At 44.0% G+C, this 15,745-nt stretch overlaps 1 long non-coding RNA gene across 1 annotated transcript; it reads left to right on the top strand.

The window, feature by feature from the left end:
• The first annotated feature begins 183 nt into the window (after positions 1–183).
• On the top strand, positions 184–15,233 carry LOC308594075. Its single transcript, XR_014011294.1, has 2 exons — positions 184–425; positions 14,966–15,233. It is a non-coding gene; the product is annotated as an uncharacterized lncRNA (long non-coding RNA).
• Positions 15,234–15,745: the final 512 nt, after the last annotated feature.

Here is a 15,745-nt window from a genome sequence, read left to right as displayed (position 1 = left end):
CTCCTCTACAGGGAGGAGAGCATCAGAATGAGGTCACAATGGCTAGCCTCTCTCCTACAGGCCGAATGAGGTCACAATGGCTAGCCTCTCCCCTACAGGCCGGGAGCATCAGAATGAGGTCACAATGGCTAGCCTCTCTCCTACAGCCAGGGGAGCATCAGAATGAGGTCACAATGGCTAGCCTCTTTCCTACAGCCAGGGGAGAATCACATTGCCCAGTCTCTCTCACACTGTCCTAGACAGCAGCAGTACTACTGGCACAGTGCCTCTTTGTCTTTTACTGAGAGGGGAGGAGCAGATGGGCACTATCTCTCTTCTCTTCTTGAGGTGGGTAGCTGCAGTATGTGGGCACAGCGGGTGTCAGTTTACCTCTGAAATGGCCAGCCGTGTGAGAAGCAGGGTCCGAAGATAAGATGCACGGAGAGGTAAGAAACCCTAGCTATCAGACGGTTTCGGATACTTACTACCCAAAGAGACAGAGATAAGAGAGGGGGACAAAAAGAAGAGGCGTAATGTTCAAGAAGATCAGCTTTGTCCACTGTAAGAAATGGGTCCTTTTAAACATATTTTTCAATGAAGAAATGTTTCCAAAAAACAAAACAAAAAACAGAGTCCTTTTCGTTGGGGATAATTCAGATGGAAATTCCCAGGTGTCAAAAAAGGTTATTTATGTATGCCACTATTGTGCTCAGAAACATACTTGTTACATTTGTAGTTTATGTGAAAAACCAACACACTCATTTCTCACATGCCCATGGAGTACACCTCTTTATTGCATTTATTTATTCCATATTTCCTCCATGGAGCTCAAGGCAACATACAAGGTTCCTCCCACTCCATCTTATCTTCACAACCATGTGAGACAGGTTAGGGCTAAGAGATGCCCATGGATACCCATCCATGAAGCTGGATCTGACCAGACACCCAAGCTAGGGCCATATCTTTCAGAGGAAATAGGAACTTCATTTCATTGGCTCTCACCCAGCCCATTACAAATGCCATATGCCTATTCAGGACATCAATGCCACACATGAAATAGATGAAGATGAGAGATAGACATGTGTTTCATTGGAATGTTGGTGACATTTCATTCCAGATCTCTGGCTAACCTTTCTCAGTAGTTTCATGCAGGATGTTGAGCAGAAGAAAGAACAAAACATAACCCATATGCCACAGGGCATGGCACCCACACACCCCAGTTGTTGTTGTTGTTGTTTAGTTGTTTAGTTGTGTCCGACTCTTCGTGACCCCATGAACCAGAGCACGCCAGGCACTCCTGTCTTCCACTGCCTCCCACAGTTTGGTCAAACTCATGCTGGTAGCTTCGAGAACACTGTCCAACCATCTCGTCCTCTGTTGTCCCCTTCTCCTTGTGCCCTCCATCTTTCCCAACATCAGGGTCTTTTCCAGGGAGTCTTCTCTTCTCATGAGGTGGCCAAAGTATTGGAGTCTCAGCTTCAGGATCTGTCCTTCCAATGAGTGCTCACCCCCCCCCAGTAACCCCCTTCTTAAACCCGCCAGACATGATAGATATGGAACCATTGAAGTATGGTGCCCCCAGTTTCCACATCCCACCATTTCAAAAGGTATTTTTAAAGCAATTTACAGATTTTTTTAAAAATACCACTACTAAACAACGCACAATTAGTAAGAGCAATGAGATAAAAATAGCAACAAAATTAAAAACCACTCAGCAGCAAAGAAAATAATCCAGTTAAAACTCTCCAGTCATAAAGCAATACAAATTAAAAGCTCTAGCAGTTTCTTTCAGCTCAGAGAAGTTAGTACTGTAATGCATCTGTGAAAGAATGAAGATATGTGTTCGGAGAATGCAAAAATGTGCAGCTTTCTTGTAAGAAGCAAGACCAGCAGCATTTCTTTAATCCAGTTATGCTGCTTGAGACCCTTCTAACTGGAAATACCTGATAATCTCTACATGCAAAACTGCAAATGCCCCTCTGTCAAGAGATTGTCTCAACTTGGAAATTAGTTGTTTGAACCCTATGTAACCAAATTTAGTCAAAATTACTTCTGCAGCAAAGAACCAATATAAAGGTGTAAACTCTTAGTGTGGTGGTAAATGAAGACTAGGGAGTTGTTGTTGTTTAGTCGTTTAGTCATGTCCGACTCTTCGTGACCCCATGGACCAGAGCAGGAGAAGAAGAAGAGTTTGGATTTGATATCCTGCCTTTCACTGCCTTTAAGGAGTCTCAAAGAGGCTAACATTCTCCTTTCCCTTCCTCCCCCACAACAAACACTCTGTGAGGTGAGTGGGGCTGAGAAACTTCAGAGAAGTGTGACTGGCTCAAGGTCACCCAGCAGCTGCATGTGGAGGAGCGGAGACGCGAACCCGGTTCCCCAGATTACAAGACTACCGCTCTTAACCACTACACCACACTGGCACTCCTGTCTTGGACTGCCTCCCGCAGTTTAGTCAAACTCATGCTGGTAGCTTCGAGAACACTATCCAACCATCTTGTCCTCTGTCGTCCCCTTCTCCTTGTGCCCTCCATCTTTCCCAACATCAGGGTCTTTTCCAGGGAGTCTTCTCTTCTCATGAGGTGGCCAAAGTATTGGAGCCTCAGCTTCAGGATCTCTCCTTCCAGTGAGCACTCAGGGCTGATTTCCTTCAGAATGGAGAGGTTTGATCTTCTTGCAGTCCATGGGACTCTCAAGAGTCTCCTCCAGCACCATAATTCAAAAGCATCAATTCTTTGGCGATCAGCCTTCTTTATGGTCCAGCTCTCACTTCCATACATCACTACTGGGAAAACCATAGCTTTAACTATACAGACCTTTGTTGGCAGGGAGACTCGAGTTCAAATTCCCACTTGGCCGTGAAGCTCACTGGTTGACCCTGGTCCAGCCACACTCAGTCTGACCTACCTCCCAGGGATATTGTGAGGATAAACTGAGGGGAAATGGAATCACACTTCATACATATGCTACCTTAGGCTTCTTGAAGGAAATGTGGGATACAAATTTAATGACTGGCTGAATAAAATGCATACATTATAATGTAAATTTTAAAATGATACCCCTGAAATCACAGTAATTCAAAATAACATGATTTGAGAATAAAATAACTAGACAGTAATGGAAACGGAAAGAGAAGATCTTCAGTAATGAGGTACCAAAGGACTATAACATATATTTTTCAATATTTTACATGTTTGGCTAAATCTCAAAGAGTCAAGAGTCAAGTTGTGTTTTTTTTAAGGTAATATGGAAGATGTAGTATTTTCATACGTTCTAATTTTTATTGTTTAATTAACATTTCCATAACACTCCTACATCTTCAAGTTTTAGAAAGGCCACTGAAATTAGGCTCTATTCAGTGTCGTAAATCTTTGCCTGGGATTGCAAATTTGCCCTTAAATGCAAAACTTAGAAACATTAAACCACTGGGCTATTTTTTTTAAAAAAGTCAATTATTTAAAGTTTATCTTTGGGTGGATGAGAGCAAAATAACTTATTCATATAGTATTCTCTGAGAAGGACTAATCCCTAGGAAATTCTGTAAGCCTCCTTCATTGTAAGAGACTTTTTAAAAAAAATTCAGTGTAATTTCACACGTGCCTGGCTGAACGACGACAGGAATGAATACGTATTAGAGACAAGGAGCACACGTTGGCATGGCATGCCTCTGAGCCAGAGAGCCTTGCGGGGTTATTGTATTACTGACAGATGACTGATCAACTTTGACAGCCTCAATCACTTCTCTGTGTAGTAGATGGAATGTCTGAATTCCACACTCTGTTGACATCTCACTTAGACCATAATGTACGGTATTTGGGGCTACCCTTGAAGACAGTTTGAAAACGGCAGTTAGTTCAAAATTCAGCAGCTGGGATTTTGACTGGGATAACTCATGGGATATGTATCTTGCCGCTTTCAGAGATCAAAAATAGTTATCTGTTCACTTCCAAGTAGGGGAATGGGAGAAATTTGTTTCAGTTTGCATTTAAAGCATGGGTAGGCAAACCAAGGCCCGGGGGCCGGATCCAGCTCAATCGCCTTCTAAATCCAGCCTGCAGGTGGTCTGGGAATCAGCACGTTTTTGCATGAGTAGAATGTGTCCTTTTATTTAAAATGCATCTCTGGGGTTTTTGTGGGGCATAGGAATTCGTTCATTATTATTTTTTCAAAATATAGTCCGGCCCCCCACAAGGTCTGAGTGACAGTGGACCGGCCCCCTGCTGAAAAATTTTGCTGACCCCTGATTTAAAGCCAGATCTATAAAATCTGCACTTTCCAAATCAACATGAGAAGCAAAACACAGTCACCCATTGAAATTTGCACATATCCATATTTTGTGATGCAGTTCTCCCACCAAACAATGCTTATAAAAATGAGCATTTGGGGTGTGTGTGTGTGTGTGTGTGTGTGTGTGTGTGTGTGTGTGTGTCTTCCCCCTACATGGTTGGGCAGCAGTGGTACTTTTTATACAAACTTCTTGAATGAGCCAGTTATATTCATTGTGATTGAAACAGGCACCGTTCATTTCAATGGGATTTGGGGAGACAATGTCCCAAACAACTTTCCAAGCATTTAATCAGCATACGATATATATTTTGGGGCCCAGCTACATAGCAAACTTTGGCACCACAAGCAATAAACAAACCAGGCTTCTTGCTATCCTCAGGAAGTCTGTGCGGAAAACAGCCAGTTGGCAGTTTTATTACTTTTCGCACTAATCCAAAAAGAAATGGTGACAAATGCTATGCACTGAAATGAAGCAGAAGGATATGAAGTACGAGAATAAGGGAGGCTCTGTTGTTATTAAAAGTGAAAGGAAATGGACCGACTGGTCTCAACTAGCCTTGCACATGGGTAGAGATTAGAGAGAAGAAGCTGTAGTGAAGGCTATCATTCCCAGCGTTTGATTTCTAACATGAAGTATCCCATCCACTTGGGAGTCATGCTTCTGAAATCCCAGATGCATGTGATGATGATGCCTGCCATGATTGTGGAGCCTCTCTGACTCTGGTTATGGATCCTTGTGCTGGTCTCGTGGGTTACCCGAGAGACGAGGTCCAAGTCTGGTCTGTGGTCAAAGGCGCAACATGGAGGCAGTCCGTAGTAGCTGAAGCTGGGTGCAGGGCAGGGAGTCGGGTGAAGTCAGGAACAGGCCTGCAAGCAGGGAGCCAGGGCGGGTCAGGAGCTCAGGCAGGAAAGCAGGACAGGGTTCAGGCAGGAACCAACAATGTTACTCCCGCAACTTGGGGCTGGGGCTGGCCAGCTTTTATCTGCCCCGAGGCATAGGGCGGCCCCGATCCTCTAGTGACTCGCCTCTCCTGGCCTGGAGGCGAGCACTCCTCCTGCGGGAACTTAATTCCCTCTGCCTCTCTGCCCTAAGCCTCTGCAGCTCAGGAGAGGTTGGAGGGTTACCGGACCCAGAGGCAACCTCAGCTTCCCCTGATGGGGCTGAGAGTGGAGCACCTGCAGGCAATGGGTCCTCCATCACCTCAGGAGCCAGAGCAGACTCAGCTGGTGCCTGCACCTGAGGATCCAGCACAGGTGAGGACCCTTCAGGCTCAAGCCACAGCCCCAGCTCAGCTGGTTCTGGAGACGGGGACTCCTGTGCAGGCTGGGATCCCTCAGGTTCAGAATCAGGTCCGAATCCCAGGCCATCACAATCCTGCTGCTCTGGTTTCTGCACACTGACCCCCATCCTCCATCATCCTGCGAGTACTTCCTACACCAACCTCTCCTTCCCCATCTCCATCTTGCCCCGGTGTGTCTCAGTCCTTGCTACACCCCACACTGGGATACCCTTCCTCTTCTCTGTTCATGACAGTTTATGACTGATTCCAATCCCGAAATCTTTTTCACGTGGGCTATTAGCAGCAGGAATTGGAATTGAAATACTTCATTGTCACTTGTACAACTTGTATAAAGTGAGATTACACGAGCACCCCCCACTCAGCTCTCTTAGTCTTAATTCCCTTCGTTTACTGACGCACACCCACCAAACCCAAAGGTCAGTTTCCCTGTTGTTACCTTTTCATTCAGCAGCCTAACAGCCCACGGATAGAAGCTGTTCCTTACCCTGTTGGTGCGACTAATCATGCTTCTATATCTTCTGCCTGAGGGCAGGAGATCAAGAAAGTGCCGGCCAGGGTGTGAATCATCCCTGAGAATTTTCCTCACTCTCCTGAGGCAACGTTCTTCTGCTGTTTTATCCAGCAGATTCACAGGAGAGCCCATAATATCTTGTGCTGTGTTCACCACCCTCTGTAGGAGCTTCCTATCAGTTAAAGTCAAACCAGCGTACCACACCTTGATGCAGTATGAAAGGACACTTTCTATTGTGGACCGGTAGAAGGAGATCAACAAATGTTGATTGACATCGTTCTTTCGCAGTACTCTGAGGAGATGGAGTCTCTGTCGGGCTTTCTTAACCACCATTTAGCACATCTGCATTCAATCCCTCCCCTCTAAATGCAGAATTCTGTCACTTTCTCACTGCTGTGACTGCTGAATAGTAAACCTTTAAACTGTGGGAGTCCTCCTGGATAGCATTCTTCTGTAATCTCTATACCTCAATGTTGGACCACACTTCTTTCCTGTTTTTTTCTGGTGTGATTACATTATCGGAAGCCTTCATATAAAACAACTACTTCCCATGTCAGGCTTTCATACAACCTAGAAGTAAAAATAATGGTTCCCCCCTTTTATTTTATTTTACTTTATTACTCACAAATCACTTATTTGTACTGCTGCCATGACCCAAATGTGGTTTCCCAGGAGGACAGTCCCAGTCTGGCCCCCAGAGTGAATATGTACATGAATTTACATAAATAAATGTACCTACACAATTCTACAATCTGATATTATTCCACTTTATGCAGCTTCATAGGAATGTAATTAAGTTTTAATCCTGATTGCTATTAGAAGTTATTTGAGAGGTAAAGCAGTGTAGTTTATACGCACGCCCTGCCCCAGGGATTAGATGTGAGCTCCCTCTTTCTCCATTAGGCTGCATCTGCACTGCACATTAGTGGCTGCTTCTGATTTTGCTAAAGAGCAGCATAAATTAATGAAAAGCCAGATTTCTATCCCTATTAATTAATGTGTGGACTGGTCATAGAAGATCGCATATTGTTCAAATAGCCTTTTGCTAATGCAGATCACTTTTCTATTGCATATAAGGGCAGAGGAAACAAATATGATTAAAGAATGTAGCTGAAGAAGCCTGCCTCTACTTGAATAAGCAGGAGCATAATATTATTACTAGTTGGCCTAGGCTTGGGTCTTGGAGGTTTGTAGTGCTTTTTATAGATTTTGTGACAAGAACAGTGCAATTCTATAACGTCTACTCAGGTGCAGGTTTCATTCTGCTTTCAGCCAAGTAAGTAGGTATAGGACTGCAGCTATAACTATATACAGTATACTGAGTGGTCTGTCATCCGGTACCGGGGTTTCTCTCTCTCTCCCAAAGCTGTTATCTTAAGGTGGGCAGCTGTTCTCTCACTTGATGTGCTTTGCATCCCTTATCACACATTTATATTGTTAATTTAAATATATGCTTATTATTGTCAACTTTCCTGACCCCTCCATTCAGACTGTGTCTTTTTGTGCACAGGGGAACTGATGGAGTTCCTCACTAAGGCATAGGAACGGATCCTTCAAATAAGGACAATGGAGCAAGGAAACAGACTGCTCACAGGCAAATAAATGCAAATAGACACACAGGGGGTGAAATATCATGTTTAGAAGACTGTTCAGTATTGTAAATGGGCATATCACTATGGTTTTGACTCGCCTGTCATGTGACGGATGACAAGGAGTTTACAAATGGGCTTAACAAAATGGGTTAACAAGGGACGTGGGTGGCACTGTGGTCTAAACCACTGAGCCTCTTGGGCATGCTGATAGGAAGGTCGGCGGTTCGAATCCCCACAATGGGGTGAGCTCCCGTTGCTCTGCACCAGCTCCTGCCAAGCTAGCAGTTCAAAAGCATGCCAGTGCAAGTAGATAAATAGGTACCACTGTGGTGGGAAGGTAAACGGTGTTTCCATGGGCTCTAGTTTCTGTCACAGTGTCCCATTGCACCAGAAGCGGTTTAGTCGTGCTGGCCACATGACCCGGAAAGCTGTCTATGGACACACGCCGGCTCCCTCAGCCTGAAGGCAAGATGAGTGGCGCAACCCCATAGTGGCCTTTGACTGGACTTGACCATCCAGGGGTCCTTTACCTTTTTGCCTTTACTGTTCCTTAATGGCTTTCAATCTGTCTCCAACCTTTCTCTGCATTGCACCCTTCACTTGGCGGTGGAAGTGGCTGAAAACAGCTTCGATTTATAATTTTGAAAATGGGTAGAGCTGTAACTTTAGTTGTACTGAAATGAGTCTAGGAGGTCTAAGGGTTGTTGCTGTTGCCTCATGGGAATCTGAAGCAGGATTACAGGTTATGTTACCTCCTTTTGGAGTCTGATTACTTCCAACACACTCTGTTTGTGCATTTATAGAGAGATATTACAAAAGCACTGCAAATATCCGGTATTTTCCTTTATGTTTTACATGAAATTGTTTTTATAGACAAAACAATTTTGAATGCTTTTATTTTTGACGTTGATATTGTTAGTCATGTTGAGGTGCTTCATAGAAAGTGGTTCGTAAATGAAACTGAATTAAAAAGCAAAAATTACAATACTGCATTTTTCGCTCCATAAGACGCACCCAACCATAAGACGCACCTAGTTTTTAGAGGAGGAAATCAAGAGGGGAAAAAAATTCTGAATCAAATGTTGTTGAAGAGGAAGGAGGAGGGAGGATCAGACTAAGGCATCACAACCAGAGGGGCTCGGTAAGGGTTCCCTTCCGTTCCTCCTCCCGCTTCGCTGGGAAGCCAGCAGGATAATAGGCACTGCGCAGCTCTCGCTCTTGCTCTGCTGGCTTCAGCAATAGCTGCACAGCCTGCATTCGTTCCATAAGACGCAAACACATTTCCCCTTACTTTTTAGGAGGAAAAAGGTGTGTCTTATAGAGCCAAAAAATATGGTCACACCTGCACAAGAAAACACTCTGAGAAAGGGGGCCACTTTTGAAACTTCCTCGCACTTAAGAAAATGTGGGTTACTTCCCTCTTTTTGTGGCAAATGGTTGGGAATTACCATACAAGAAAGAGGACTGTGGACTCAGCCATCCAGCTGCAAAGGAAATGTTTTAAGTGTGTTGTAAAGTGCATTATACAAATGTTATGCTAGATGGCGATGGTGAGCAATGGCAAATTCAATATATTTTTCAAAACGTTTTTTTGAAAAGCATGTTCACATTGTTTTTTATATGTGTGTAGATTCCACCTGTGTCTCGTTGCAAAAACACAGCACTCAACAGCATTACATGGTTCACAAGAAACTGAGCATCAGGGGCCACAGTCTTACCTTCTGCCTGACACTAACCATAAACATACGTTTTTGAACTAGGCTTCTTAAGCAATACATAGAGTCTCAAGCCCCAGAAGAGAGGAGAGCTCCTTCACTGCAGGTTTCATATAAACTCTACCATTCAGTATCAGAGATGGTGACCATGCTCTTAATTTGAATGCTGTAAAGTGAAGTGCAACTTTGCTTTCATCTCTTGCTGAAAATTCATGATATGTCTTACACATTGTTTTAGTCGTGTGTGTATGACAATCGAACAACAAGACTTGGGTCACTCTTACTAAATCATTGTCTTAAGCCCAACCCCAAGATGAGTGTCAAGCAAAAGCAATGTGTGCTTTGAGCTTTAGCTGTGGAATTCAAGAAAAAAACCTACATTAACAGCCATCCTCTAGGGATCTGCAAGGAAAACCAGAAGCCAGATGTTCACCTGGCAAAAGCCTGGTTTACTTCCACTGACTGCAGCAACGCCATGAAAAACAAACCTGCTGGGAATGCAGCTGCCATTTCCTGATGTAATGAGATTTCCCCAGTGAACTAATTTTGAAAGAAATAAAATATAACCCCTGGTGTTCTCCAAATAACCTCTGCAAATACCAGCTCCAGCATAAAGCTACCACTATCCCTCTGGGGCAAGTTTGGTGCAATTAAAAGAAGACATTTTGACCCAGTTGCCTTATCTTTGCTTCAGCCCTTCTTTTTAAACACTTTAATAAATAAAACAAGTGGATTTAATTGGCTAACAAGAAGCTTAGGATAACCTGGAACTGCTTCCACATCAAGGGAAAGGAGACTCGGGGGTCACTTACAAGCTCTAAGCATACAAGTTACCTGCTAAATGTAAAGGAGAAAATTTCTCACTGAGCACTAATCTGCATTCTGGTTTAAATGAAAAATGAATTGCGTTGCAAACGGCACCGCTGCCTTTTCCTTGCTAATGATGCACAGTGCACTTGTAACTGAGTTGACAGGAAAGGAAATGAGCCAACTGCTGTGCCCTTTTAAGTGGCACTTGCAAAGAAGGAAAAGGAATCACAGTGCAGCTGCTTTCTAGTGTTGGTGCGATGATGGGGTGGGATTTTCCTTTGAGAAAGGCCCATAGCTCTGTGACACAGCACATGTCTAGCATTCAGAGGGCCCCAGGTTGCATTCCTGGCATCCCTAAGTAGAGCTGTGAAAATGTCCAGCTTGAAACCTTGAAGAGTTTCCGTCAGCCAATAATGAGTTAGATGGACCAATGGTCTGATTCAGTATAAGGTAGCTTTCTCTTCTGATCACTGGCATTTTAGGACACAGGTGGCGCTGTGGGTTAAACCACAGAGCCTAGGACTTGCCGATCAGAAGGTTGGCGGTTCAAATCCCCGTGACGGGGTGAGCTCACGTTGCTCGGTCCCTGCTCCTGCCAACCTAGCAGTTTGAAAGAATGTCAAAGTGCAAGTAGATAAATAGATACTGCTCCGGCGGAAAGGTAAATGGCGTTTCCGTGCACTGCTCTGGTTTGCCAGAAGTGGCTTAGTCATGCTGGCCACAGGACCATTAGGTCCAGTCGTGGCCGACTCTGGGGTTGCGGCGCTCATCTCGCTTTATCAGCATACAGCATACAGCTTCCGGGTCATGTGGCCAGCATGACTAAACCGCTTCTGGCGAACCAGAGCGAACCCACCAGAGCAGTACCTATTTATCTACTTGCACTTTGATGTGCTTTTGAACTGCTAGGTTGACAGGAGCAGGGACCGAGCAACGGGAGCTCACCCTGTTGTGGGGATTCGAACCACCGACCTTCTGATCAGCAAGTCCTAGGCTCTGTGGTTTAACCCACAACACCACCCGCGTCCCTCGTTAAAGAATAGGATGTCCCTATTTTCATTTGAGAAATGTTGGAGGGTATGTGAGAGTGGGAACACATTTCCAAAGACCAGCGGTAGGAAACTTTCTGACTGGTTCAAGAAGTAGCCAGTACCTCACAGACCAGTTTCATAAGAGTCACAAAAAAGAAGTTAAAATACATGACAAGAAAGTCAGAGAGAGCTTCCTCCATGCTTCTTGGGCCTGGCTTGGGTGTGTTGTTAGCTATTATTATTATTATTATTATTATTATTATTATTATTATTATTATTAAACACCACCTTTCCCCCCAACATTTCCCCATATAAGGAAGGCACTTGTTTTACAGCCCTTCTGCCTGCAAATCTGACTTCTGAAGTAAAAGGGACTATTATAGCTCTCTTGCTAGTTAACATTGATTAATAGTGCAAAAATGCTGCAAGATTTGGCATCATTCTGTAGTCATTCTGCAGTGCTACAAAGTCAAAGCAATGTACTGAAGTATGAAGCCCAATACATATAAGAAAAAGAGAGGAATGGTAGCAATTTACTGGAAGCTATTCTAGCAGAATGACTCTACATCTGAATTATTCACAAATAAAGGAAACCTCTGTATTAAAGTAGGCCATCCTGCCAAAGTAACAAGCTTCCCCTTTTTTTGCTAGCTTTTGTTAGTTTTAATTTCCTGTGCTTCAAGTCTTTATAAATAAAATTGCCACTTGCTATTAAAAGAGAGCGAAACACACCAGAGCTGATTGCAATGAATGTTATTAAACTAGCATTTGATCTTGGTTCAGAGTGTGGCAGTGGGCATGTGTATTGATAATGCAAGAAAGAAACTCAGCTTAAGCCAGAAACAGCCACCATAGCAAAATGCATATTTGCTCCTTTTTAAAGGGTTGATCCATTAATATATTCTGCTCTGTCCCACCAACCACTGGATATTTCAAAAGACATATAAATAGGGATCACTCGCCTCATTGTGGGCTTGCCTTACGGAGGACTCAGTCTGTTCTTTTAATGAGAGATCAGACCTATGCTCATGTCCTTTCATTTCCCCTATATCTTCCAGTGTTGCAGAAAACCATAGTTTACTGTTTCATCCAAACCAGACAAACCATGGTTTGCTCAAGCCAGTTTCAACTGGGTTTGCAATCGAGCTTTGGGATTTGTGCAAACCTTTGTTTCCTGGTTCAGATGTAATGGAGAGCTATGGTCTGTTGCTCAACTGGATGTGCAAAAGGAAATCTGAAGGAAGCAGCAGCACCGGGCTCACTCACATTTCACTAAACCATGGTTTGGTATTAAATCTGACCTTATCTCAAATCTGCCAGGTTCTCAACACTAGAAGACAGATTGTGTTCATAAGATTACAGTAAGCTGCTTTATACCAGGTTACTCTCTGGTAACTCTTTGTCTATTTGTCTTAGCATTGCCTTTTCTGACTGCCAGGTTCCCAGGCAGAGGTCTTTCACACCACCTGCTACCAAACCTCAACTGGAGAGGCCAACAACTGACTCTGGGACTGTCTGGTGGAAAATGAATTCTTCTACCATTGAATTATGCCATTTTCCTAGTTCTTTGTTTTGTTTTATTATTCTCTACGGAGTTTTAGTACACAAACCCCAATATGATAACTTCAAAATCAAAAACCTGAAGCCTGTCCCAATAACCCCAGCCACCCATTCTCTCATTTGCAAAGGAGACCTAAAGGAAATGGTTAGATAAAATTGTCTATAGCAGGCACCCCCAACCTGCAGCCCTCCAGATGTTTTGGCCTACAACTCCCATGATCCCTCACTAAAGGACCAGTGATCAGGAATGATGGGAATTGCAGTCCAAAATATCTGGAGGGCCGAAGGTTTCTAAAGCACCCTGTGAGCACATAACCAATAAGTGGCCAAAAAATTAATTGTGTTTCACATTCTTTAATTTTTGCCCAGTTTAAAAAATAGAGTCGGGTTTGGGGGTTTTATTTTCCTCTCCAGAAAAGAGTAAGTTGATTATCAGCATCAAGTTAATTATCTAAAGATTCGTTTCATGAAACCTAAGTAGGAGACATTCAAAAAAGGCTCCTGCAAGTTTCACACGTTGTCTACTTAATAGCAGCTTGCTGTTTTAAAAATCCATCTAACCAAACCATTTCTCAGCTGAATAACAGCAATGTCTTTGAAATACCCCAGACGATACAAGTGGATGAGTGTTGGAGGATGCTTCTAGCTCTGTTTCAAATTAATTGCGCTTGGCAATGTTCATTCCACATTTGAAAAATGAGAAAGCTAGCAAGGTTAGCTAACACATAAACAGAATAAGGTGCAAAGTTTTTTTTTAATTCTTTGACCTGCTAAGTCAATAACAATGTGATTCAATAATTCAGCTGTCTCACCTTAATTCAGTGGAGCAGAATACCAGCTGAAGTAATTAGTCTTTATCTGGATGCAGGAAGAAAAGGGACGCTTGAACTTTTTTTTTGGGGGGGGACCAAACCTTTAGCGCTTCAACTACCAGCACATAAATTATTATTACGTATATTGCAATGGATATTATGACAAAGGATTCACGGGGAAGTTTTCCTGCATGTTGTCGTTGTTGTTTAGTCGTTTAGTCGTGTCCGACTCTTCGTGACCCCATGGACCAAAGCACGCCCGGAACTCCTGTCTTCCACTGCCTCCCGCAGTTTGGTCAGACTCATGTTGGTAGCTTCGAGAACACTGTCCAACCATCTCGTCCTCTGTCATCCCCGTCTCCTTGTGCCCTACATCTTTCCCTTTTCCAGGGAGTCTTCTCTTCTCATGAGGTGGCCAAAGTATTGGAGTCTCAGCTTCACGATCTGTCCTTCCAGTGAGCACTCAGGGCTGATTTCCTTAAGAATGGAGAGGTTTGATCTTCTTGCAGTCCATGGGACTCTCAAGAGTCTCCTCCTGCACCATAATTCAAAAGACCCACTACAGTGGTACCTTGGGTTACAGACACTTCAGGTTACAGGTGCTTCAAGTTACAGACTCCGCTAACCCAGAAATAGTACCTTGGGTTAAGAACTTTGCTTCAGGATGAGAACAGAAATCGTGCTCCGGCGGCGCGGCAGCAGCAGGAGGCCCCATTAGCTAAAGTGGTACCTCAGGTTAAGAACAGTTTCAGGTTAAGAATGGACCTCCGGAACAAATTAAGTTCTTAACCTGAGGTACCACTGTATTGGTCTCATCCGATCAATTTGCCGGAGCCTGTCTGCTCTTGCAGGAGAAGGCCCTAACTCACTGAGACCAATCGACTACCCCCACCTCGTTTAGCCAGCCAGTTGAAGCCATTCCCAAGGTGTTGCTGCCGTCACATGCCGACAGCTTCTAGGAGCCACAGGTGAGAGCTGAGAGTGTATGGGGTGTTAGGAGATGGGTAGTACATCTGGTGGGGGATACACTGTGTTCCTTCTGGGGTAGTTTGTCAACCTTTGGTCCTCGCACTGCACTCAGCTCTCACTATGTAAACTATGGCTGACTTCTTGGAAGAGTTTGAGTTCCTCAGCATATTTGGTTATTGACAATGTATTCACCTGTGAGTCTGGTCATCAAAGCAGTAGCTTTTCCATCTGGGAATGATGCATAGCTTATTAATGATACAAAGCATCTTTGAAATCTCAAACAGGCCTCATAAGTGGCAGCGCTTGCTGTGTGACAATAGCAAGAAACGGCAGCTTTCACTTTGGGATATCAGAGTTTCATAAATATAATGTGACATGTTTGCTTTCCCTTTCCTGAGATGTTTGTGAAAAACCCATCTGCAATTCCCCATCCACTGGAGAAGTGGCTCGTATCTGATCTTCAGCAAAGCAGACTGCGGTTGGCTTCGGCCTCCTCTGCTAAGATCCAACAGCAAAAGAAAAGCAATGATGAAACCAATTAAGCATGAATGTGCACATTTCAGCAGCAGTGATTTCAGGATAGAGACATTGTCAAAGTTTGTAACCGTCGAGTTTGGAATTTGAATTTGTTCAGCTGGTAATGCCATCTATAAAACAAACTGAGCACAGCGTCGTCAGGGAGTAGTTTTCTTGCTCAGAATGTAAAACAAGTATCTGACGACTGGCCAGGCTGCTTTCTAGATATGTGATGAAAAGTTATTCAGTGTTATCCCCTTGCTTTCACTGAAACTGCCTTGGGTTGCTGCACATAACACATACCCTCCAATTAAGTGTCTCTATTTTCCCGAGACAGTCCTAGAATGATGAATAATAATAACAATAATAATTTATTATTTATACCCCGCCCATCTGCCTGGGTTTCACCAGCCACTCTGGGCGGCTTCCAACCGAATATGAAAAACAATACAGTGTCAGACATTAAAAACTTCCCTAAACAAGGCCGCCTTCAGTTGTCTTTTAAAAGTATTGCCTTGACATCTGCTGGGAGGGCGTTCCACAGGGCAGGCGCCACTACCGAGAAGGCCCTCTGCCTGGTTCCCTGTAACCTCACTTCTCACAGCGAGGGAACTGCCAGAAGGCCCTCGGAGCTGGACCTCAGTGTCCGGGCTGGATGATGG

Source organism: Podarcis bocagei, assembly GCF_964188305.1.
Source record: "Podarcis bocagei genome assembly, chromosome: 8".
NCBI lineage: Eukaryota > Metazoa > Chordata > Lepidosauria > Squamata > Lacertidae > Podarcis > Podarcis bocagei.
The sequence above is the reverse complement of the archived record's forward strand: the minus strand, read 5'-3'. Positions and strand labels throughout refer to the sequence as shown.